We start from the raw sequence: 25,321 nt of genomic DNA, 5'->3' as shown, positions 1-25,321 counted from the left end.
TTGAACCTTGTAGGTATGGTTTACTTTGTGATCAAATAAATGATTTGTGGACAAAGGATTGATTTTGAACAATGATAAACCAACTACAAACAAAGAAGTTATGATGGGCCCTGACTCCGTTAAAATGGCTATACGCCATGAAATCCAAGATAAATAAATACTTTTTGAAAGTAAATAGATCTATAAAATTGATGGACTTGGATGAAATATCCTTGAAGAAGCTCGACTTGTCGAAAAGTTGTTTACGACAAAGTTCAAAGAGTTGATTACGATAAGATTAGATCTTCCGTAGCAATGCTTATAGTCTATGTGGATTATTCTAGTAATCACTACATATTTCTTTTATGAGATATGCTAGTAGGATGGCAAAATACATTACTTATTAGACGTGTGTATTAAAGGTGTATACGAGATACAACCAATTGTTTTGCTAGTCCGTGGAATACTAGATAGGTATACAAACTTCAATAGGATGAAGTGAGTATCACGGAGTTGGAATCTTTACCAGATGAAATAGTCAAAGAGTTTTTGATTTCATCAGAAACGATGAAGAGGCTTGCATTTGCAAGAAATTAAGTGGGAACGCTGAGACATATTTATAATACTTTATGTAGATGACATATAGTTGGTTATAAATGATGTAATTATATACTTGATTAAAAAGGTTTCATTGAGAAATTAACTTCAATGAAAGGATATGGACTGAAACAAATTTAGTGTCAAGATCTATGAAGATAGATTGAAACACATAATAAGTTTAAGTCAAAGTACATAGAATGGATATTGAAGTAGTTCAATATAGAAATATTAAGAAAATATTCTTGTCATGTGAAGGTTTAACAAGACTTGAGTGTATCTGACACTCGATGAGTAAAAACACATGAGTGATTTTAGATCATGAATAATATGTACATAATCAGATATCTTGTGCTCTAAAAGGTTAGGAGCATATACCAGAATGATTCATGTAATGATCATTGAAAAACAGTAAGAATATTCTTGAGTACTTAAAAAGAACCAAGAATATATATATATATATAGTTTTTGTATGAAGAAATGGCAAACAAATCGCTGTAAAGTGTTGCACCGATATTTGTTTTGTCACATATGAAAATAAAATTTCAATTTCAAATTAGACTAAGTGTTGTTTAAAAGGTAGCACAATGAGCTAGAAGTTGTCTATGCTAGATTTAGAAGAGTTCTAAATATTGTGACGGATTCTACAAAAGAAGGCAGAGTATGTCATTGTTTTGACAATGACAAAGGATGTTAAGTCAAGAGGTTCTTTTAGAACTTGGTGTAGTTCCGACAGAGTCAGAACTTTGAAGCTATATTGTGTGTGACAATATTAGTGACATATTTCAGACCGCGGAATTAAGGTTCCACCAGAAGACCAAACATATTTAATGCCGACTCATTTGGAAATAAGTGATGCGTTGAGACGCAAATGAATTACAAAATACATACGGTTCTGAGCATGTCAGATCCGTTGACTAAAACCTCTCCCGTGAGCAAAACATGATAAAGCACCGGAAGGCCAAGGTGTTATATCTTTACAAATGTAAACTAGATTATTGACTCTAGTGCAAGTGGGAGACTGTTGGAGATATGCCCAAGAGGCAATAATAAAATGGTTATTATAATATCTTTAAGTTTATGATAATGTTTACATACCATGCTATAATTGTATTAACCGAAACATTGATACATGTGTGTTATGTGAACAACAAGGAGTCCCTAGTAAGCCTCTTGTATAACTAGCTTGTTGATTAATAGATGATCATCGTTTTCATGATCATGAACATTGGATGTTATTAATAACAAGGTTATGTCATTATGTGAATGATATAATGGACACACCCAATTAAGCGTAGCATAAGATCACGTCATTAAGTTATTTGCTATAAGCTTTCGATACATAGTTATCTAGTCCTTATGACCATGAGATCATATAAATCACTTATACCGGAAAGGTACTTTGATTACATCAAACGCCACTGCGTAAATGGGTGGTTATAAAGGTGGGATTAAGTATCCGGAAAGTATGAGTTGAGGCATATGGATCAACAGTGGGATTTGTCCATCCCGATGACGGATAGATATACTCTGGGCCCTCTCGGTGGAATGTCGTCTAATGTCTTGCAAGCATATGAATAAGTTCATAAGAGACCACATACCACGGTACGAGTAAAGAGTACTTGTCAGGAGACGAGGTTAAGTCATCGTTGAATATGTTGGAGCCATTATGGATCTCCAGATCCCGCTATTGGTTATTGGTCGGAGAGAAGTCTCAACCATGTCTACATAGTTCGCGAACCGTAGGGTGACACACTTAAGGTTTGATGTCGTTTAAGTAGATATGGAATATGGAATGGAGTTCGAAGTTTTGTTCGGAGTCTCGGATGGGATCCAGGACATCACGAGGATTTCCGGAATGGTCCGGAGAATAAGATTTATATATAGGAAGTCACTTTCCAAGTTTGGAAATGATCCGGTGAATTTATGGAAGGTGGTTTCTAGAATTATCCGGAAATAAATTACTATGGAAGGAGGAGTCCCGGAGGGACTCCACAAACCCTAACCAGCCAACCAAGTGGGAGGGTGGAGTCCATGGTGGACTCCACCTCCTTGGCCGGCCAAAGAAAAGGGGGAAGGGGAGAGTCCCTGTCCCTCTAGGTTTCGTCCATAAGGCAGTTTTTCTGTTGGGGTCTTATTCGAAGACTTTGGGCAAACCCTTGGGGTTCCACCTATATAATGAGGAGGAGAGGGAGGGGGCAGCCCATGGCTTGGCCGCACCACCCCTGCCCCCCTTGAGGCCGGCGCCCATGGCACCCCCTCTCCCCAAACCCTAGCACCCCTCCTCCACTACTTCTCCCGCATATGCTTAGCGAAGCTCCGCCGGAGATCTCCATCGACACCGCCACCACGCCGTCGTGCTGCCGGGATTCCGAGGAGGATCTACTACTTCCGCTGCCCACTGGAACGGGGAGAAGGACATCGTCATCAACACCGAACGTGTGACCGAGTACGGAGGTGCTGCCCGATCGTGGCACCGTGATCAAGATCTTCTACGCGCTTTTGCAAGCGGCAAGTGATCGTCTACCGCAGCAATAAGAGCCTACTCTTATAGGCTTTGGAAATCTTCAAGGGTTAGTCTCGTTCATCCCCTCGTTGCTCCCATCTTCTAGATTGCATCTTGGCTTGGATTGCGTTCTCGCGGTAGAAATTTTTTTGTTTTCTATGCAACGTATCCCAACACCGTACGCACCTTCCTGCGCCGTTTAGGAACTAGCGCGAACACCTCTGGCGCCATCTCCTTGATGGACCTGCCGTCCAGCCATCGATCCTCCCAGAAAAGCGCGGACTCCCCATTACCCACGGTCATCGAGGTGGAAGCCGCGAAGATGTCCAGCTCCGCCTTCGAGAACTGCATGTCCAGCCCGCGCCATGGCCGTTGGGGGTCCGTGCGCATCCTCCATAGCCAACGCACCCTAAGGCTTATGGCCATCCGTGCAAGGTCGGGGATCCCCAACCCCCCTAGGTTAAGCGGCCGGCACACCCTTGCCCAGTTCACGTGGCAATGACCTCCATTGGCCTCTGCCCGGCCCACCCAGAGGAACCCTCGCAGGATCTTGTTGATCTGTTTGAGGGTCTTTTTGTTCAGGGCCAGTACCATTAGCTGGTGCAGCGGGATTGCCGCGAGCACCGCTCGGATCAGCGTCAAACGTCCAGCTTGCGGCATCATGGATGCCCGCCATGTCGGCAATTTGTCAGCTAGCCTGTCCAACAGCTGCTGGAAAGTCTCGGCCGACAGCCACCTAATTGACAGGGGAATGCCCAGGTACTTCACCGGAAAAGGCGCTAGCTGGCACTCCATGTGCCCCGCCGCAGCCACAGCTACCTCATCCGAGCAAGCAATAGGAGACACCGAGCACTTAGCGAAGTTGGTGCGTAGGCCGGAGGCTTGCCCAAAAAGCTCCAGGATCCCACGGACCGCACCCGACTCTGCCTCATCCGGGTGACAGAAGATCACCACATCATCCGCATATAGCGACACCGAGGTCGCCAGGTCCCGACGCGCCAACCATCGCAGCATACCCAGCTCAGCTGCCTTGGCGAGCACCTTGTTGAGCGAGTTCATCACTAGGACAAACAACGACGGCGACAGGGGGTCCCCCTATCTCAGTCCCCTCCGATGCCAGATCGGGGGGCCTGGCTCGCCATTGAGCATCACCCAGGTACTAGTCGTGGCCAGCAGCAGAGAGACAATCTCTTGGAACCTCGGCCCAAACCCTAACTTCTGGAGAACCTCCATGAGGAATCCCCAGGATACTGAGTCGAAAGCCCGAGCAATGTCCAGCTTCAAGATCACCCTCGGCTCCTTCCCTCTATGTAGGAAACGAGCTGTCTGCTGTACCAACATGAAGTTGTCATGGATGCACCTTTTGCGAATGAAGGCGCATTGGTTGCGATCCACCAGCGACTCCATCTGGGGTGCCAGCCTAGTAGCCAAAGTTTTCGCCACCAGCTTGGCAAAGATATGAATCAGAGTTATCGGCATGTAGTCGCCTAGCGCCATGGCGTCCGGGCGCTTGGGCAGCAGGACCAGCAGGGCCTGGTTAAGGCCTTGGAGTCCGCGCCCACACATCGTATAAAGCTTGTCGAAAGCCGCCATGAAGTCAGCCTTGACCACCCCCCAACATTTCTGGAGGAACTCAGCCGTGAACCCGTCGGGGCCGGGCGCCTTGCCTGGTGGCAGGTGTCTGATTACTTCCCACACCTCCTCCTCCGTGAACGCTACCTCGAGCTCGGATAGGTCCTCTGGTGTGGTGCCCAAGAAGTCCAAATCCAGCGAGTGTGCCCTCGCCACCGAAGTGCCCAGCAGGCCCTCAAAGTGCGCGAAGGTAGCTTCAGCCATGGCCGCGTGGTCGGAGAGAAAAGCGTTATCCACCCTCAAGCTATGAATCACGTTCTTCTGGCGCCTGTAGGCTGCATGCTGGTGGAAGAAGGCCGTGTTGGTGTCCCCCTCCCTTAGCCATGCTATCTTTGCCCGCTGGCGAGCCATCGTCCGCTCGAGTGAGGCCAGCCCTAGGTAAGCTTGCTTGAGGTGCGCCCAGAGTCGACGCTCATCGGGGGTGAGCAGTCGGGATTCCATGGCGGCGTCCAACCTCAATACCACCTCCCGCGCTATCATAAGCTGCAGTTTGATGCATCCAACCTTTTTTTCGCTCCAGCTCATAAGACGGCGCGTGACGTGGGCACGCCGCCCTAGTGGTCGAAGCACAGATAGGAGGGTTTAAGATGAGCAAAGTCTTCATGGATGGAGGAAGTGGACTCAACTTGATATTCCTTGACACAATTCAAAGTATGGGGATCACCATGAGAATGTTGGAAGACTCAGATACTCGCTTCCATGGGATACTCCCTACTTCACCAGCGTACTCTCTTGGCAAAGCATACCTGAACGTCGTTTTCGGCAAACCCGACAACTTCAGGAAGGAGAAGATCGAGTTTGAAGTCGTGAATTGGGAATCGCAGTACCACGCCATACTCGGGAGACCGGCTTATGCCAAGTTCATGGCTGTACCGCACTATGCATACCTCAAGCTGAAGATGCCAGGGAACAACGGGACAAACATTACAGTCTACGGAAGCTTCTCGCGCTTGGACAATTGTGATCGTGACTTCCAAAGGATTGCTGCAAAGTTTGGGCCACGGCAAGGGGCTGTCGACCCCCCGCCAAAATTGACGATACAAGAAATCAAGGAGGAAAAACTCGACAGGGAGATCAAGAAGAAGCCAACTCCTGAAGCACCAGCAGCAAAAGCATTGGCGGAAAAAGCTTCGGCAGTGGCCAAAGCAGAAGAGATAGGAGGCGGCAAGACGCTAACAATCACTGCCCAAGCACCCGACGAAATCAATAGCGCTGCAGCAACCATCAGCATGGCAAAGAAATCGGAAGATGCCTCTGAAGAAGAGAAGAACCCCTTCCTTGATAAAACACTTCCTTAGTTTCTAAATTTTTCCTTTACTTTACACAGGGCCTCTTGTTTTTCGCCCTCTAGTTTCGTATTTACCTTCTCAATAAACACTTAAATTTCGATTCTTGTTAAAGTATTGCAGTCATCTAAAGCATCTGTGACCGTGCTGCCGCCAAGTAAAGGCATAACTTAACGCGCGGCGGAAGATAGCACCCAGGGCAAAAGCCTCTACGAGCACTGCAAAGAATAATAAAGGACATTAATCCATCCCTCTGCTTCAGATGCCTCTACGAGTGCCGTACAAAGCAAGAGTTTGGAAAAACTTACACACAACCCACGCTCGATATTTCACTAATGAAAATATCAGAGAGCAACGGGCTCATCGGCAGAATCATTACACCCGAAAAATTCGGGAATGACTGTCGAAATTTACAAACGGTTGAAAGCAAAGTTGCGCATACAACAGGTTTAGCAAAACCTGCAACACGAGCTGATCACTCATAATGATTTGCTAACCAACTAGTACACATACATCCAACGGGCAATTAAGCTTCGCTCCTTTGAATATTTGCCAACGGCATGGTAAAAGTACATATTCATGTATCAACCAGATAAAAAGTTTCGGCTCAAAAATCCGAACACTCGGATGGACTAGCCAAATACAATTTACAAAAGTAATTTTACGCCTTTACATCACCCTTGCGGAATTTCCTTTTCCTCAGGTACCTTCGACATCTCCTCAAGCCTGTCGACAATTATATGGGCAGGTGCTAAAACCTTCGGGTACAGCTCCTCGAAATCACCAGTCGCATTGGCGATAGACAACAAGCAAGCTGAAGGATAACAAGCAAGCACAAGGGCAAGCGTGCACTTGGCCCCTGCAAAGACTTGAGATCTTACTAGCTCCCGAACCTTCTTGGCGCTTCCAAATTCAGACATCAAAGTCAAAAGGGTAGGGGGAACTGCATTCAGAGGAAACATTGTTTTCCAAACTACCCTCATAGCCCTGTAGCACTTGTCGAAGAACTGGTGGAGCTGTTGCACTCGATCCTGAAATTTGACGACAGCCGAGGCCTTCGAGTGTTCCCGCCAGAAAATCTCCTCGGATGAGGAAAGCTGAGTCAAAGCATGCACTCGTTCGTGTATCCGCTTGTTCTCTTCCGCATGGTTCAACGCTATGACTGCCAAAAGAATTAGTAAAGACTCAGACAAGAAGTTGCTAGCAAACAGGCAAAGGGATCAGGAAACTTACAGTTTAAACTTTCAGTAGCCTTATGCAGCTCGCCAAGAATGTACCGCTCCACGTCGGCTGCAATCTCGCTCTTTTTATTGATGATGGCAGCTAAGGCATAAGTGTTGCATAAATCCTTTTCCATCTGCGTGATTCGGTCTTTCATGCGCTGGATCCGATCGCTTTCAGGAAGAGCACCCGACGAGTCGTCTGCGAACAAGGGTACTGGGAAGACCTGCAGAAAATACTGATTATAAAGAGGTGATGGATATGGTACAGCCGAACATCCAAAATAACTCCCATCGGGAGAAGTGCAAGAAAGTGATATCATAACAAAAGTGTGCTAACAACACTGCTAGCACGGAGTTTATTACAAGCATGAGTTTTGCGGCAGAGCAATGTTTCGCATCAGCTCAAGGCACAAGTTTGTTACAAGAATCAAGGGAGCTGGGTTTGAGTCGATAAACTAGGGCCAGCCGACGACTTCCTTGATGAAACTAGTTCAAGGAGCTGACGGGCACAAGTAAGAGCAGACGCCTTAAAGGTGCTCAAATCAACAGGTTGCCCATCTCGCTCTTTTGGAAGACCCTTAGTCATTTCCTCGATGTCACCCTTAAAGCCGTAACCCATCATAAGCTGGTAGGCAAGGACAGCACCAAAAGTGCGCGATGTACGCTTGAATACCTCGATGACCTCCTTGGTGTCAACCACGAAGGTATCGATCAGCTGTCCTAGGGTCTTCTCTTGCTTGATCTTGGGGAAGATCATCGAGTGCATCCGCGCCAGAGCACCCTTCCCCTTCACAAGTAGCTCTTGTGTAAGCTGGTGAGAAGCGAGAATCGTCGATACAGCGTTCGCTGGGGAGTTATTTGGAACTCTCTCCAGGGCATCGACAGGGATGTTTGCTGCCTCTGCAGTAGAAAGGAAAAAATTCAGTCATTGACAAAAAGTTTAAATCCATAAGAACGTCATTCGACAGAAGTATGTTAGAGATTACCAAGCAAGGCCAAAGAAGATTGATGAAGGACTTCATCCTTTTCGGCTGCTCGAGCCTCAGCCACCAGCCTGGATGCTTCCTCCTCCTTCAGCTTCTCTTTCAGTCTGGCCAGCTCCTCCTTCAGAGAATCAATCTCTTGGCGAGCCGCGGCAGCTATCTTGACTGCGCCATCCAGTTTCGAGGAAGAAGATTCGACTTCCTCTTGCAGCCGAACTTTGTCAGCCTCTAGGGAAGTGAATCGGGAGGCGAAAACCTCCAGAGAAGAAATAACGCCTCGCAGGTCCTTAAGAGAGAAAGATAAACAATTAAGCAAGGCACGCTCCAAGAAATCTGTATTGCGATCAGAAGAGGACTTACAGAAAAAGGAGCCGCAGTAGCAGCAGTTGGAGAAATATCCTTCCCTTTGGAAAGGGAAGACGTAGTCGATGCTTGAGCCATGGGGGCAGCCTTAGGAGCCGAAGCTTCGGAAGCCACCACGACCGGCGAAACAGCATCAGATTTGGCCTTTTTAGGAGGAGGCTCGATAAAGCCCTCGTCACTGCAAAAGTAAACAGTCGACTGTGATTATAACAGGGGTATGAAAAGTAAAAAAGGCACAGTATAACTTTCAGAAAAGAACTACTTACATGTTGAAGAGATCATCTTCATCGGCAAAGCCGCCGGTTGATCTCTTCGCAGGATAAGCTCTGGCCCCTTCCGCAGCTGCATCAACAAAAGTATCACGATCAGTGTCGACGTTACGCACTGATCCATCTGCGATACAAGTGTTATCGGCTGAGGAGGGAAGATCAGCGTGGGCAACTTCAAGATCCATCGGACCATTATATTCATCCTCTAGACCTGTTTGCTTGGTGGTGTGAAAATCTACGGGGATTCAGGAGCCTCTCCCCTCAGAAGTATCTTCCGGTGAATCACGTGTATTTTCAGAAGCCATAGGGATCTGGCAAAGAAAAATGACAAGTAAGAACAAAGGTAATTATGTCGGCTAAGCAAGAAGCTATAGTAGAGATGTGAAGAAAGGAAAATACCCTTGATGGTGGATGATCAACGTCAAGGGGAGCATAAGAAGAGATCAGCGGAATCGAATCTTCCTGGTTGAAGGAAGTAAGGCGACGGACTTCATCAAGTAACTCTTTCTCTGATAGATCGGCAGCATTAATCCTGGTCTCATCCTTTGGACCTGAGTACAACCACATCGGGTGAACTCTGGCCATGACTGGCTAGATTCGGCGCTTCAGGAATACTGCTGCCACCTCCGTACCAATCATAGTTTGGCCGTCAACTTCTTTGATTCGAAGGAATTTGGCAAACAATTCTTCGGCTGAGGCCCTTTCGTCGGCTGAGAGAATGTTCTTCCAAGAGTCCTTGGGCTTGGCTTCAGAAACATCGGCATAGCAGGGGAGTCGACACTCGGGTGAAGAAGAATCTTTGACGTAAAACCATTTCAGCCTCCATCCTTGCACGGACTCTCTCATTGGGAAATTAAAGTAATTGACTTCTGAGCGAGCAACAAAACCTACTCCTCCGGTGACAAAGTACCCATTACTAGTGCTGTATCTCTTCACGTAGAAGATCTTCTTCCATAGCCCGAAATGAGGTTCAATACCCAAAAACGCCTCGCAAAGGGTGATGAACACAGCAACATGGAGGATTGAGTTGGGGGTAAGTTGCCATAATTGGATTTCGTACGTCCGCAAGAGATGGAGGAGGAATCCATGAGTGGGGAGCGAAAGGCCTCGGTGAAGAAAAGATAAGAACATCACAGAAAATCCGGCAGGAGGATCAGGCCGAGAAATCGCACCTGGAAGGATCACATCTCCCGCGTCGGAGGATATCAATCCTAAGCTCCGGGACCTCTTCTCGTCACGCTTGGTGACGGTTGAAGCTACCCAGTCCCCAGGTTAGACCATTGAGCTCAACGGCGCTGGCGGCGCCGGAGCTGGGGGAGGGGCGCTCGGAGCGCTCCCCTTCGGAAGAGAAGGGGAGGACTTGGCGGCGGCACCTCCGCTGGTGGAGCTAGCGGCGGCGGCAGTATTCTTCTTCTTCACCATCGCAAGATCTGAGGAAGATTGAAAAAGCTGTGGTGGCGGCGCGACAATGGCGAAAGAAGGAAGAAGGGGGAGAATGAGGAGATGCTGCGGGAACCGTGGAGAAGATTGGGAATTTTTTGCCCTTTGGAGATTTTAAGGAAAAGTTAAGAGTTAAGTAAGCACGTGGCACCTGAGGAAGGGGAGGAACAGACGGCCCACTACGCCCATGATTGCGCGAAAATCGAGGAGCCACCTCGATCGTTACGCGTATAGTGGTCAAGCCCTAAAACACTGATTGAACAGAGCTAGGGCTAGCCCGTCATGATGAGACCCGTCAAATCAGCCCGCAGTAGTTACACGTCAGCAATGACGTCATAAATTGGAAGCATTCGAAGGAAACATAAAAAGTCATCGGATGAAGGATTCAAGTCCACGCACGGATTGCAGGCATCCGAACCTGGACTCGGGGGCTACTCCCATCGGGAGCGCTGACGCGCGCCCGATAAAAAGAAGATTCGACAGAATAAGCAGTCGAAGGAACAAGGTTTGAGTCTCTATCCAGACTCGACATTTACTCCCATCGGGAGGACGTGGTGCACACCCGTTGAAAGTTTTTTGCACTCCAGGATCATGCCCGGGGACTTGATTCTGTGTAGGGTAACGTTGTTTTGCCATCGGCAGTTAACCAACAAAAGTTGGGCACGTTATTCATTATCCTTTGCGTAAAGAAAATGTATCGGATGGCCTATGAAGACTTGCGAAAAACTTGGCAGATGAAAGTATTCGAGTAGTACAACTTGAGTCTACGCACGGATTGCAAGCATCCGTACCTAGACTCGGGGGCTACTCCCATCGGGAGCGCTGACGCGCACCCGATAAAAAGAAGATGAAGCATAATCAAGATGAACAAGAGCAATGAAGGAGAAGAATGTCAGGAGAAAACATGCATTAGTCTCTACCCGAATTATCTTCGGCTAGACACTCGGGGGCTACTGACGTGGGCATTACCCTTCGGGTAACCAGTATTGCCCTATCCGGTAGTGACAAATTGGAGGCCCATGAAGATACCTGAAGGCGAGATGGGCCACTAGGTCGGCGCACCAGAAGATTCCTTGACGGGCAAGACAAGGAAGCGAACAAGCAAGGAAAGATTGGATCTAAACTACTGTAAACCTAGTCGTACTCGGTTAGGACCCTTGAGACCTGGCCTCCTATATAAAGGCCAGGAGAGGGGCTGCCGAAGGACGATGAACAATCTTAGCAATCTTAGCCCGGAAAAGCTTAGAGCTAGGTAACCCTAGCAATAGCAATCTCGACTAGATCTCAGCCGAAGTATTCGGCACCCCATTGTAATCCATTGTCATCATAATCAAAGAACAGACAGGCAGGACGTAAGGGTTTTACCTCATCGAGGGCCCCGAACCTGGGTAAATCGCTCTCCCCGCTTGTCTGTGAACCGATGTCTCGTGTCAGCCTACAGGATTCCATCAACCCTAAGCCCCTATCGGAGGGCATTGGCGAGGAGTACCCTCGACAGCGCGTAGTGAGTTTCAACTTAGCGGTGAGCCGCCGGAAGGGGTCAGTGTCTCCTTGGACCACATCCCAGGCGCTCTGGACCACCTCGTCGAACCCATCAAGCCGCAGCCAGAAACGTTCGAACTGGAACCTCTTCCGCCCCGCCGACTGTGTGGTGCATTCAAGGAGGAGGGGGCAATGGTCAGCCACAACCGTCGCCAAGCAGCGCAAGCTGCAGCTACTGTGGAGATCCTCCCAAGCCACCGTGACAAACACCCGGTCAAGCCGTACAAGCGTGGGGGTTTCACGCTCGTTCGACCATGTGTACTATCGACCATGCAGGTAGATCTCCTTCAACTCGCAGTCGTTCAGGAAGCGGCGAAATCTGCCCATCATCCTACGGTTTAGATTACCGTTGTTCTTGTCCTCCGCCCGGTAGATCATGTTGAAGTCCCCACAAAGCGCCCATGGGCCTTGGTGGGTTCCGCGAATATCGCAAAGCTTATCCAGGAAGGCGATCTTGTCCGCCTCCGCCTGTGGCCCGTAAACACAGGTAAGCCACCACCATGGTTCCCCTCCCAAGGGTGCCACCCTAGCAGTGATACTATTAGCACCTATGTGGGCGCTGTCGAGCTGCACCACCCTGCTTATCCAGGCCACAATCACCCCACCCCGAGTACCAGACGCAGGCAAGCAGAAGTACGCATCAAAGTCCGCGCCAAGCGCTTCCATAACAATGGCAGGGGTTACAACTGATAGTTTTGTCTCCTGGAGACGGACAATAGACGCACCCGTAGTACGTACTACACTCCTAACACCCGTACGCCTCGCGCGGTCATTAAGACCCCGCACGTTGGTGATGACCCACAAGTATAGGGGATCGCGATAGTCTTCGAGGGTAGTATAACCCAATTTATTGATTCGACACAAGGGGAGGTAAAGAATACTTATAAGCCTTAACAACTGAGTTGTCAATTCAGCTGCACCTGGAAAAGCACTAGCAACAGGGGTGATGTGAAAGTAACAGTAATATGAGAGCGATAATGAATAACACAGTAGCAGTAATAGCAATATGAGAGCGATGGCACGAGAAGATAGTTGATACTACTTCCAATGACATGTAGAACAGGTATATTATGATGAGATATGGACCGGGGTTCCCAGCGATCTACACTAGTGGTAACTCTCCAATAACAAGTGTTGGGTGAACAAATTACAGTTGGGCAATTGATAAGAATCAAAGGCATTAAGAAAGAATATCAGGCTTATTAATTATGTAGGCATGTTTTCCGTATATAGTCGTACGTGCTCGCAATGAGAAACTTGCACAACATCTTTTGTCCTACCAGCCGGTGGCAGCCGGGCCTCAAGGGAAACTACTGGATATTAAGGTACTCCTTTTAATAGAGTACCGGAGCAAAGCATTAACACACCGTGAAAACATGTGATCCTCACATCACTACCATCCCCTCCGGTTGTCCCGATTTCTGTCACTTCGGGGCCATTGGTTCCGGACAGTGACATGTGCATACAACTTGTAGATACAATCTAAGCAACAATATAGAGCTCAAATCTAAGATCATGCCACTCGGGCCCTAGTGACAAGCATTAAGCATAACAAGATTGCAGGAACCCGTAGTCCATGGGGGAACTACTCACGGAGCATGATGGAGGCGGTGGCGTTGATGGAGATGGCTTCCGGGGGCACTTCCCCGTTCCGGCAGGGTGCCGGAACAGAGTTCTGTCCCCCGAATTGGAGTTTCGCGATGGCGGCGGCGCCCCTGGAGTCTTTCTGGAGTTTCGTCAATTGGTACGGCGTTTTTAGGTCGAAAGGGATTTTATAGGCGAAGAGGCGGCGCAGGGGGGCACCTGGGGGCTCCACACCATAGGGTGGCGCGGGCCCAGGCCAGGCCGCGCCGCCCTATGGTCTGGTGGCCCTCTGGCCCCTCTCCGACTCTTCTTCGGTGTTCTGGAGCCTTCCGGGAAAAATAGGAGGTTTGGCGTTGATTTCGTCCAATTCCGAGAATATTGCCCGAACAGCCTTTCTGGAACCAAAAACAGCAGAAAAACAGAACTGCACCGTGGCATCTTGTTAATAGGTTAGTTCCGGAAAATGCATGAAATCATCATAAAGTGCAAGCAAAACATGTAAGTATTGTCATAAAACAAGCATGGAGCAGCCAGAAATTATGGATACGTCGGGACGTATCGGCATCCCCAAGCTTAGTTCTGCTCGTCCCAGCGAGTAAACGATAAAAAAGAATAATTTCTGTAGTGACATGCTACTTACATAACCTTGATCATACTATTACAAAGCATATGAAATGAATGAAGTGACTCAAGGCAATGATCTATAGTTGTTAACAAGTAGATAACATATAGCAAAACTTTTCATAAAGAGTACTTTCAAGACAAGCATCAAAAGGTTGCACAAGAGTTAACTCATAAAGCAATAAGTTCATAGTAAAGGCATCGAAGCAACACAAAGGAGGATATAAGTTTCAGCGGTTGCTTTCAACTCTCAACATGTATATCTCATGGATATTGTCAACACAAAGTAATATGATGAATGCAAATATGCAAGTATGTAAGAATCAATGCACAGTTGACACAAGTGTTTGCTTCTAAGGTGGAAGGAAGTGGGTAAACTGACTCAACATAAAGTAAAAGAATGGCCCTTCGCAGAGGGAAGCATTGATTGCTATATTTGTGCTAGAGCTTTGGTTTTGAAAACATAAAGAGAGCATAAAAAGTAAAATTTTGAGAGGTGCTTGTTGTTGTCAACGAATGGTAATGGGTACACTAACTACCTCGCCAACCGGACTTCCAAGAGCGGCTCCCATGAATTTTTATTTTTGGGTGGCACTCCTTCCAACCTTTCTTTCACAAACCATGGCTAACCGAATCCTCGGGTGCCTGCCAACAATCTCATACCATGAAGGAGTGCCTTTTTATTTTAGTTTTATTATGATGATGACACTCCCCCCAACCTTTGCTTACACAAGCCATGGCTAACCGAATCCTTCGGGTGCCGTCCAACAATCACAAACCATGGAGGAGTGTCTATTTAAGTTAATTAATTCGGGACTGGGAATCCCATTGCCAGCTCTTTTTGCAAAATTATTGGATAAGCGGATGTGCCACTAGTCCATATGAGAGTCCGTCAAAAGTAAATGACAAGGTTGAAAGCTAAACACCACATACTTCCTCATGAGCTATAAAACATTGACACAAATCAGAGGTAATAAATTTTGAATTGTTTAAAGGTAGCACTCAAGCAATTTACTTTGGAATGGCAGGAAATACCACATAGTAGGTAGGTATGGTGGACACAAATGGCATAGGTTTTGGCTCAAGGATTTTGGATGCATGAGAAGTATTTCCTCTCGATACAAGGCTTAGGCTAGCAAGGTTGTTTGAAGCAAACACAAGTATGAACCGGTACAGCAAAACTTACATAAGAACATATCGCAAGCATTATAATACTCTACACTGTCTTCCTTGTTGCTCAAACACTTTACCAGAAAATATCTAGACCTTAAGAGAGATCAATTATGCAAACCAATTTTAACAAGCTTTACGGTAGTTCTCCACTAATAGGTTTAAACTACATGCAAAAACTTATGATCTACTTGAGAGCTCAAAACAATTGCCAAGTGTCAAATTATCCAAGACATATGAGGCATTTTCTTTTTCCAACCAAACAATAAGTATTGTAGCTTCCAACTTTTATCATTGAACATTAAAAGAAAAATGAAGAACAAGTGTTCATATGAAAAAGCGGAGCGTGTCTCTCTCCCAAACAAGGATAGCTAGGATCCGATCTTATTCAAAACAAAACAAAACGAAAATAAACACACAGACGCTCCAAGTAAAGCACATATGATGTGACCGAATAAAAATATAGTTTCAGGGGAGGAACCTGATAAGTTGATGAAGAAGGGGCATAGTTTTAAAAACCGGACCGGTGGCTGAACCGGCAAGGCTCTCGGTTCACGGTTCACTGGTCCAACCGCTGGTTCACTCGGTTCAACAACTGGACCAGTAATTAAAAATTAATTATTATTACTACTTATATAATAGAGAAATATTGTGTCAAATACGATAACTTTCGTTATGTGGTCGTGAAAGTAGGATGGAATTATGGTTAGCATGTTTAGCAGACGCGAATTCGCTCAGCTCCACGACCAAGGTTCGAATCCCAGCGCCCGCATTTCTTTTTCCGCTCGTGCGCATGCGACTTTCTTATGACCGGTTGGACCAGCTTCCGGTTTTCAATGGTTCAGGTGAAAACCGGCGGTTTGACCGTAAAAATTCCGGTTTGCTTCCTTGTCCGGTCCGGTGCGCCTAATAGACCGGTGGAGGTGCCGGTTCCGGTTTTTTCCGGTCGGACCGCCGGTCCGGTCCGATTTTTAAAACTATGAGAAGGGGATGCCTTGGGCATCCCCAAGCTTAGACGCTTGAGTCTTCTTGAAATATGCAGGGATGAACCACGGGGGCATCCCCAAGCTTAGACTTTTCACTCTTCTTGATCATATATCATCCTCCTCTCTTGACCCTTGAAAACTTCCTTCACAACAAACTTCTCATAAACTTCATTAGAGGGGTTAGTACTCAAAAAAATTGAATCCACCTTGGTCCTGTAGTGGCACATTGCAAGAACTCAATAAAACATTAGCTACAGCTCTCTACGTCTAGAAAAGCTCGCTTAAAGTCCACAAGAGACAATGCAAAAAACAGAGACAGAATCTGCCAAAACAGAACAGCCAGTAAAGACGAATTTTAATAAAATACTTCCGTTGCTCAAATAAGAAAACTCAAAACTAATGAAAGTTGCGTACATATCTGAGGAACACGCACGTAAATTGGCATATTTTTCTGATTTTTCTACAGAGAAAACAGCCCAGATTCGTGACAGATAGAAATCTGTTTCTGCGCAGAAATCCAAATCTAGTATCAACCTTCGATTAGAGGCTTCACTTGGCACAACAAAACACAAAACTAAGATAAGGAGAGGTTGCTACAGTAGTAAACAACTTCCAAGACACAAATATAAAACAAAGTACTGTAGCAAAATAACACATGGGTTATCTCCCAAGAAGTTCTTTCTTTATAGCCATTAAGATGGGCTCAGCAGTTTTAATGATGCACTCGCAAGAAATAGTATTTGAAGCAAAAGAGAGCATCAAAAGGAAAATCCAAAACACATTTAAGCCTAACATGCTTCCTATGCATAGGAATCTTGTAAATAAACAAGTTCATGAAAAGCAAAGTAACAAGCATAAGAAGATAGAACAAGTGTAACATCGAAATTTTAAGCATATAGAGAGGTGTATTAGTACCATGAAAATTTCTACAACCATATTTTCCTCTCTCATAATAATTTTCAGTAGCTTCATGAACAAACTCAACAATATAACTATCACATGCAGCATACTTTTCATGATCCACAAACATATAATTTTTATCAAGTTCAAGAATAGTGGAATTAAAACTTTCAAACTTACTTTTATTAATAATATAACAAGGTAGTTGATCAATCTCAAGAGATATGGGACACATAGATAAAGTCAATAACTCTCCAATCCCATTTTCATTAGTAGTACAATTAATAGTATCAAGTAACATAGGACCATCATCTAGAGCTTTATCATAAACATTTGCCAAGCAAAATTCTTTAGTACCATGCATTTCGACATCAGGCACAAACAAAGCATTATCATAAGATTTATCAAAGTAGCATGGATTATCATATATAACAGTAGCATAATTATTCTCACAAGTATTACTCATAGGTACTGTTTCAAGAGAATCCACAGGAACATAACATTCAACCTCTTTCGGTAAGCATGGAGGACAACCAAATAGTGTAAGAGATGAAGAGTTACTCTCATTAGAAGGTTGGCATGGGTAGCTAATCCATTCTTCCTCCTTTTGTTCGTTGCTCTCCTCTTCTTTTTCATCCAATGAGCATTCAGGTTCATCAATTTCCTCCTCTTTTTCATCCAATGAGCTTTCAGGTTCATCAGTTTCTTCTTCCACAGGTTCCTGCAAATTGTGAGTGCATTCTTGTGCATTAATGAGTCCCTCTTTATAATCAATGATATAAGGATTATTACCGAAGCATTCTATGCAACAATTAAGGATAGAAGAGACATAATCTTTAAGGTCCTTACAAACAACACAAGTTTCATAATTCTCAACCATGAAGGATTCGATCTCAGAGGCTCCCATAAACACGACAAATTGTTCTACCTCTTCGAACCCATAATGAATATAGCAATTCCGATTATAGTTTTTAATTAAAAATTCCTCACTAAAGCCACATTGAAATTTAAGATGTTTAGTATCCTGTTGAGAGCAACAGTTTATATCATGGCGTTTAAGCAAGATTTTAGCAATTGTATTCACTTTTTCTATCATAGCACTCATTACTTCACCAGCTCTTGATTTCCTATAATTATTATAACATTCTATGAGCTCCAAGTAGGTTGTTGGTTCTCCCGTAACAGCAGTTTTTAATTTTTCGGTTTTTCAAATTTTTATGGATTTTTGGGTATATGAGACAAATAAAACAAGACAAAAATAAACTAAGCAAAAGTAAACTACGCAAACTAATACTAGACAGAAATAAACTAAGCACAAATAAACTAGACAAAAGTAAACTAAGCAAAACAAAATAAAATAAAACAGAGAGAGAGGTAAAGTGTACTCCCCAGGTGAACTTATGAGTAGAGCTATGCCTCCCCGGCAACGGCGCCAGAAAACAGTCTTGATGACCCACAAGTATAGGGGATCGCGATAGTCTTCGAGGGTAGTATAACCCAATTTATTGATTCGACACAAGGGGAGGTAAAGAATACTTATAAGCCTTAACAACTGGGTTGTCAATTCAGCTGCACTGAAAAGCACTAGCAACAGGGGTGATGTGAAAGTAACAAGAATATGAGAGCAGTAGTAATGCAGATAACAAGAGCGAATAGCAATATGAGAGCGATGGCACGAGAAGATAGTTGATACTACTTCCAATGACATGTAGAACAGGTATATTATGATGAGATATGGACCGGGGTTCCCAGCGATCTACACTAGTGGTAACTCTCCAATAACAAGTGTTGGGTGAACAAATTACAGTTGGGCAATTGATAAGAATCAAAGGCATTAAGAAAGAATATCAGGCTTATTAATTATGTAGGCATGTTTTCCGTATATAGTCGTACGTGCTCGCAATGAGAAACTTGCACAACATCTTTTGTCCTACCAGCCGGTGGCAGCCGGGCCTCAAGGGAAACTACTGGATATTAAGGTACTCCTTTTAATAGAGTACCGGAGCAAAGCATTAACACACCGTGAAAACATGTGATCCTCACATCACTACCATCCCCTCCGGTTGTCCCGATTTCTGTCACTTCGGGGCCATTGGTTCCGGACAGTGACATGTGCATACAACTTGTAGATACAATCTAAGCAACAATATAGAGCTCAAATCTAAGATCATGCCACTCGGGCCCTAGTGACAAGCATTAAGCATAACAAGATTGCAGCAACAATAACTTCACAAACTTTATAGATAGACTAATCATAATGTATCATCCATCGGATCCCAACAAACACAACACCGATTACATCAGATGAATCTCAATCATGTAAGGCAGCTCATGAGACCATTGTATTGAAGTACATGGGGGAGAGTATACCGACATAGCCTCTTGCTAGAACCCGTAGTCCATGGGGGAACTACTCACGGAGCATGATGGAGGCGGTGGCGTTGATGGAGATGGCTTCCGGGGCACTTCCCGTTCGGCAGGTGCCGAACAGAGTTCTGTCCCCCGAATTGGAGTTTCGCGATGGCGGCGGCGCCTGGAGTCTTTCTGAGTTTCGTCAATTGGTACGGCGTTTTTAGGTCGAAAAGGGATTTTATAGGCGAAGAGGCGGCGCGGGGGGCACTGGGGCTCCACACCATAGGGTGGCGCGGGCCTGAGCCAGGCCGCGCCGCCCTATGGTCTGGTGGCCCTACGGCCCCTCTCCGACTCTTCTTCGGTGTTACGGAGCCTTCCGGAAAAATAGGAGGTTTGGCGTTGATTTCGTCCAATTCCGAGAATATTGCCCGAACAGCCTTTCTGGAACCAAAAGCAGAAAAACAGGAACTGGCACTGTGGCATCTTGTTAATAGGTTAGTTCCGGAAAATGCATGAAATCATCATAAAGTGCAAGCAAAACATGTAAGTATTGTCATAAAACAAGCATGGAACGACAGAAATTATGGATACGTCGGGGACGTATCAGTTGGCCACCATCACCTTAGGTTCGTATAACATTGAAGCGATCAAAAACACCCGAACGACCCATGTCAGGGTCATGCCTCCACAAGGCGACCACCCGACATCCCCATCATCGGCGGGGAGCAGCCTCTGATCGAAGAGAGCGTCTATCCGTAGAACTCCGCGATAGCCTCGATCATGTCATCCGTCAAGGGCAGCTCGTACATCTTGTGGTAAGTATCAAGGGCAGCCTCTGACGGCGCCTCATCCCCAGAGAGTAGGCCAAGCTTGCGCATCAGGTTACGCACCGCCTTCATCTCGGCGTTCATCCCACCCGGTAGCTTTGCGATCCGTGAACTGCGGCGTGGTTGGAAGTTTAGTTCCACCAGCCTCCTCCTCACCGCTGGGGTTTGAAGAAGAGCGTCAGAGCGCGACTTTGCAGCTTCGAGGAACTCCCCGAGCGTCCTCGGCCGTGCCAAAGGAACCGGCGCCCTGGGGACCGGTGTTTGTCGCGCCCTATGAAACACCAGCGGTGGTGAGGCGAAACAGCATACCGACGAAGGCGCGGCACTAGGGGGCGCCGCTGCGCCATTGTCAACGCCATCTCGAGATGGGGGCGGATCTGCCACAATCTCCTTGTCCAGCACCTCATCGTCGCTCTCGTCCTCCGTCCTAGCACCAAACGGCGAAGAAGGAGTAGAGATGATGAGCTCCTGGCCCTGAACTGTCAGCGCTCCCATCCCAGAACCACCTTGATCATCCGATCCAGCAGCGCTGTCCGGCCCATCACTGTGAGAAGCCTTGGAAGGCGGTGGGCTGGCGAAGGCATCAAGGCCCAGCAGCGGCCTGGGCACAAACGGGCCCGCCACGTCATCGAGCGTCGCACTTTGGAAGGAAGGGGGCTCCTCTGGCGCCAAATCGCACTCCAGAGCGGGAAAAGGGATCTCGCACGCACCCACGCGGAAACTTCGCAGTGCGCCTCCACCTTCCGCCGCCAGGTTTGAACGAGAACCCTCCAAAATCCGGCCCACAGTGGACCCCACCGTGACGCAGGCCGCACCCACGACCGGCCGTTGGACGGGTACGACCCGGTCTCCCGAACCGTGCACCGCCGCGTGGACCAGCGGGCCCTCCTGTGCATGGGTCGGTGTACAGCGCGACTCACCCGCGTCGATGGCGCTCGCAGCCGCCAGCTGATCATCGCCGGCGCCCATGGCAGCCAGGGACTCCTCGGCGACCACGCCGGCGCACAGCACCGGCCGGCGCACGTCCGCATTGCACTGCAGGGCAGGCACGGCAAGGACCAGCGTAGCTTCCGTTGCCAAAGCTGGCATGGCGGCGGCGCACGCTCCGGGCACCTGCTCACCCATGGCGCCAACGGCAGCCAGCACATCCGTAGCTTCGCCGCCGGCGGCCTCCACCGCGGTGCGAGCACGCAGTTCCCTGATCTTTCGTCCACCACGTCTCCTCCTCTTGGAACCCCGCGACGGAGCCACCGGCCCACCAACGATCACCCCGGAGGCCAAACTCCTAACGCCGCCGCCACGATCTCCATCACCTTGGCCCGCAGAGGAAGATGATGCAGCAGCACTGCCGCCCTCCGCGCTCCCAGGCAGGGTGTCAGGAACGCCCCTGGTGTAAGAGTATTGCCTCCTTGTTGGCCATGCCGGCGTGCCCCCATCACCGTTCACCGAACGATCCCCAGCACCACGGCGAGTCGCGCTGCGCCGGAAGTCGACCGTCGACGTCACGTGAATGATCAGAGGGTAGGCCAGCGTGTTGATGTGCGGTGGCACGACCGCCTGCGCCGGCGCCGCCATGTCCTCGAACGACGGCGGCTCGTCAGGCTCGACGATGTGGAGGTCCATCTCGCGCGGGATCAACGACGGATCCAAGCACCATGCTGACAGCCGGAAGGTTCCCATGTCCGCGCGACTGCGAGTGAGAGGGTGCAGCCGCTCGACCCACGCCGATGGTGCCAGGATCGCCTCCGCCGTCGCCATGCTCCAAGCATTGGCAGGGACTCCCTCCACCTCAAGCTCCGCATGGACACATAGGCCGCCGGATGCCGCCTGTGTGCGGCGCGCCCATGGCCTGAGCAGCAGCCGGAAGAACGGCGACTCGATGACCTCGTCCCGCAGCACCATGTCACGATCCTCCTTGGTGGCAAAGAAGATCAAGAAGTCTTCAGGTCGGTGGCAATGCACCGAGAAGCTTCCCGGCGGCAGCCTGTGGATGTCTTCCAGCGCCATCGCCACCTCATCCGTGGTGACCGCGCGACGCACGCCGACTATCACCGCGAGCAGCGCCCTCGACAGCGCGTCTTCAGCCTCGTCGATCTCCACCGTCCTGGAGAGAACACAAGCCGCGCGCGCAGGACGGCGTGCAAGCTCGCCACCCATCGCCGGCGCACGCAGCGCCAGGGGCACGACCTGCTCATCCGCGCCACGCCGTGGCCGTGGCAGCGTCTCTGCGCGGCGGGCCTGGGGGAGCACCGGCACGACGGTGCGGTCATCGACAGGGACAGGGGCCACCGTGCGCGCCTCGGCAGAGGCAACCACCATGCCCGCGCCAAGCAGTGAGTTTTGGCGCCCGACGGCAGCCCTCGGCGGTGGGACAACTCTTCTTGGCGCGGCCACGGCCCTGGGCGGCGCCGCAGCTTGGCGCGACGCGGCGACAACCATAGGTGGCGCAGCCTCGTGCCGTTGCACCCATCTCCCGTCCGTCCCAGAGCGTGGAGCTCCGGCATGGACCTGCACCCTAGCGAGCCTCCGGCGCACGCGCACGGTGGTCACCGGCGCTCTCATCCACCCTGCGAGCACGCCCCGCGTCGTTCACTCGCTTCCTGGCCGGCTCCATGGCGTCCGCCGGCGGCGACATCGGCCTCGGCTGGCGGGGGAGCGAGCACGCCCTTGACATGTGCCCCGCCTCCCCGCAGCGCAAGCAGACCGGCCCGGTGGTGCAGTCCTCCGCGCGGTGACCGGGCTGCGTGCACAGGAGGCACAGGCCGCGATAGTCGTCGTAGGCGCCTGGGACGCGCTCCGGGCGCGGTGGCCTCGCCGCCACCTTCTTCCCCGCCCTCCGGCCGCGCTTCCGGGTCACATGCGTGGGCTCCTCCCACGGTGCTTCTTCTTCTTCGTCGACGTCGTCGAGCGGATCCTCCAGGTCGTCGAGCTCGTCGAAGGCGGCGTTCTCCTCCTCCCTGCACACCACGGATCTTACCTCCCTGCGCGCCGAGGAGGACTCCGGCCGGTCGCCGTGCCTCGCCCGCCCGCCAAAGATCGCGCCTTGCTGCGACCGCGGGGTCTCCTCTGAATCTGACCCGCGGCCGCCGCGCCACCGATCTTCTCGCCCGCGCGGACCCGACTATGGCGGCGGGGACGGGGACGGGGACGGCGAGGTAGCCGACGGCGTCATGGCCAAGGCGCCGCCTTGGGCAGGGCAGGGCCCCCTCCGCTCGCGCAGCACTCCGCTCTCGCTGCGCTCCGCTCTCCCTAATAACAATATTGTAAGATGCAAGCTTCCGTGAAGCTCCATTGTTCAGAAAAATGCAACAAAACAGACATATGTTATACTGCTAATCTACTATTCCACAATGAAGATAATAATTAGACGTTAATGCAAAAACGAGTGTGATTTTCTTGTATGAATTGAGATTCCACCATGATTTGAAAGATGCGCTAAAATATGCAGTTAGTAAATGGATAGTAATCCGGACGTTTTTCAAAATTGCACAGCTGTGTTTTCTTCTGTAAAAGAACAAGAGTTCAACAAACGATACTTATTTCACATGTAGGCCTTGTTTGGTACTAGTGTTTCATTGGGAATTAGTGGGGATAATACTCTAGAGTATTGGGTGAATCACTCACCCAATCCCCACAAAACTCCATCCCCAATCCACTAGGTAGGGGTAGAGTATTGGGAATTGAAAAAATTACACTAAAAATTTGGGAAAAAGTGGGGAAAAGTGGGGATAAGTGGGGATTAAACTCTCTCATACTCTAGCACCAAACATGCATTGGGGATAAGTGGGGATTTAAAATTTGGAGCGGATTATCCCCGCTAATCCCCACTAAAACTCTAGTACCAGACAAGGCCGTACAGATGGAACAACGTATGCATGATTAAACACCAAAATCAACAAGATGTGATATCAAATTTTGCTATGAACTCACCAGCCTGCAAGATCTGGAACAACAACTTATCAGCTCGGGGACGAATAAGCCATGATGAACTAGATAACCAGAGCGGATATTATGGGCAGGAGAAGAACGACTGCTGGGCAGTCGCCGTTGTCAGAGGGAAGAGCGGAATTTTGGATGCTTAGCCACCATGGTCGTCGCTGGAGGGAGGCAGAAGCGCCGCTCCCGGTCGCCGGAGAGAGGCGGAGGCGCCTCTCCTAGGTAGACGCTCGCGGCACTCGTCTCACTGGCCGCCGGCCTGCTCTGTGCTTCGTCGACCGTCGTTGTCGCCGGAGGGACAGGGATCTGGGCGGAGCAGATCTTGGGAAGAGGACAACCATCGCCGGAGAGGGGAAAGCTGGGAGAGGAGAGGGACGTGGACGCGATGCGCTCTGCAGGCCCCTGCTCCTGTCGCCGGTGGAGGAAGAACTTGAGGTTGTTGGAGGCGTCGCCTCTCTGCCCGTCGCCTTCTCCGTCGCGAGATGAGACAGGCTCGGGGTTTTCTTTCCCGACCTCAAGCCTCGCGGATTGTTCTCCCGGGGAAGCGCGCGGAAAGGTACGGGTCCCTCTCCCCCCGTGACAACCAAACGGTGCGGTGAGCTGTCCAGTGGCAATTCGGCCCGGGGATTATGCGGTCAGGGAAAACGAGGGGAACCCCCGGGAAAACCTGTAACCAAACGAGCCCTCGTTTGGCTGTTGGGACCGAAATTCCCCAGGAAAATATTCCCTACCGGGAATAGACTGAAACAGGAGCAAAACTCCGGGATTCTATTCCCGACCTCCGGACTAGGGGAAAAATATCCCCGGGAAAAGGCCGGGAATCCGCCGGGATTTGACTAACCAAACGAGCCCTAAATAGAGAAAATGCATGATAACCAAAGTTAAACCTAATATTGGACACAAAAATATAAATATTAATATAATATGCAAAGGTTGATGATAAGTGTTCATACTCCATGCTAGAATTTCATTAACCGGAAATATAATCCTTGTGTGGTTTCATAACGACAATGTATCTCTAGTAAGCCGATACAAGACTAGTTAGTTGATTAATGATGGTTAAGTTTTCCTAACCATAGATATGTGTTGTCGATTAACAATGTAGTCATGTCGTTAGGAGAGTGA

General features: G+C 48.8%; 1 long non-coding RNA gene across 1 annotated transcript in view; it reads right to left on the bottom strand.

Annotated features, from left to right (window-relative positions):
- Positions 1–24,791, bottom strand: part of LOC139832905 (uncharacterized) — a 31,838-nt gene extending 7,047 nt beyond the window's left edge. Inside the window, exon 1 of the long non-coding RNA XR_011747719.1 lies at positions 24,191–24,791. This is a non-coding gene — a long non-coding RNA (uncharacterized lncRNA). The remainder of the gene's footprint in view (positions 1–24,190) is intronic.
- Positions 24,792–25,321: the final 530 nt, after the last annotated feature.

Source organism: Lolium perenne, chromosome 6 (assembly GCF_019359855.2).
Source record: "Lolium perenne isolate Kyuss_39 chromosome 6, Kyuss_2.0, whole genome shotgun sequence".
NCBI lineage: Eukaryota > Viridiplantae > Streptophyta > Magnoliopsida > Poales > Poaceae > Lolium > Lolium perenne.
This window is presented reverse-complemented; position numbering and strand designations above follow the sequence as displayed.